Source organism: Scatophagus argus, chromosome 13 (genome assembly GCF_020382885.2).
Source record: "Scatophagus argus isolate fScaArg1 chromosome 13, fScaArg1.pri, whole genome shotgun sequence".
In the NCBI taxonomy this organism is placed as follows: domain Eukaryota; kingdom Metazoa; phylum Chordata; class Actinopteri; family Scatophagidae; genus Scatophagus; species Scatophagus argus.
Genome location: NC_058505.1, coordinates 8,427,568 through 8,429,408, shown reverse-complemented (window position 1 = coordinate 8,429,408; position 1,841 = coordinate 8,427,568).

Below are 1,841 nucleotides of genomic sequence, written 5' to 3'. Positions count from 1 at the left end.
AGTACTGCGCATGCGCAATGTAGAGGCGCATGCAAAGAGTTCACAGCCTGGCAACATGTTGCTGTTCTCAAATGTTCCAATGTAAACGGATGCTATTGAAAAGCAGGCCTCAGAGGAAGAGAACAATAATAATAATAAAAAAGAATTCATAATCATTCATATTTAATATTTCCAAAAATCCAAATCTTCTCTTCTCTTCTCTTCTCTTCAGTATTATCCACATGGGTTCCAGATGCTCTTGGTTCTGGAACATAATCAAATATTCTGTTCTATTCAGTTCAGTTCAAAGGGAATGAAGATTTCATTAACAATGTCTCCAGAGCATTAAAAAACAAATAGCTCAAATATTTGGACAGTACACAATACCAGTAAGTACTAAGACACAACATTAAGATTGATATTAATATTATACATAAAGTATGCGCTGTGCATGGATGTGCGGGGATGTATGTAATGCATTTTGTCAACAATTGGCAACTTTTTTTGGCATTAAAACCAAGCTTGTCCTTATGGTGATCAAAATTTCATCCTAATGTCATGTCATTAAAAAAGATATCTGCAAAAAGACTTACGTGTTTGTGTCTGTGGATGCATACATGTACTACATGTGTGTCTAGATCATAGTCTTCCATGTTGTGGCATGTTACATCCCGAGCAGCAGGATGTGCCCTGTCTCCTTCTTGTAGGAGTATTTTTAATAATCAGAGATCTGAGAGAGCTATTTGAGATTACAGAGTTGAACTTGAAGACCAGGCTTTTGGTCTCAGCACCAGCTGACAAAGGCAAATCTTTCCTGGGTTAAGCTCCTGGGTTTGGAGGGTTTGCAGTGGATGTTGTCTAGGGGGCTGGATTTAAGATAATTAGAAAATTTGAGTGCTCTCTTGTGAATGTAAATTATCATTCGGTATCTGCCTAATTCTGCACTACATGTATTCGTTGGGTGTTTTTCTATATGCACGTAAAACATATCTGCAGAATTTTGTATGTAAAGTTGCTGTTTGGATGTTTGCCCCAGTGGGTAGCCCGTGATGACTGAGTGGACCCCATACTTCACTACCAAACAGAGCAATAACGCTTTCAAACGTTTTTCGGCTTGCTTTTAATCGGAATTTGGAAATTATTTAAAAAATCGCAATTGTTTTGGTAGTTTACTCATTTTATTATTTCTTCTAAATAATGAAAATTATTCACATGTGTTTAATTTGGTTGTTGGCTATAAATACATTTCCAATTCTATTCTATTCTACTCATATGGGTTCTATTCATATTCATATGAGACACTTCTTCTCCAAAGGGACGTTAAAGTTATATCTGTGGATATTTGTTTTACATAGCTTGTAACTGGTTTGATTCAATGTGTCTGTACTTGTGTAAGGGATTGCCGCACAGGATGATTGTTTATGGCTGATTTATATTGTTGTTATCTTAAATGTACAGGATGTTGTTTATTCTCAGGTGTCTCTTACAAAAGAGATTCTGATTCCAGTGAGACTCTCTGAATAAATAAATCTTCTATTTCATTTTGTTAAGAAATTAAAATGAAAATCACCAATTATCTTGATTCTGTACGATATTACATATTTTACTCTGTTCCGTTTCCCACAGTGCAAAAAAATTATGCTTTTCTAATCTCCCAAATAGCTTGCATTAACTGCCACAACAAATAATCTTAAAGCAAAGCATGCCCTCTGTATTAGCCCTGTTAATGATGACGTGTAGAGAGGCTTAGACACAGCAGCTCCATCTCACCTATCGATCCGTATTTCTCCCTTCAACGTGAGGGCCAGCAGAGGGCAGTGTTCTACTACTCTTACCCCGAGAACTCAGTCGCGTTCAGAAAC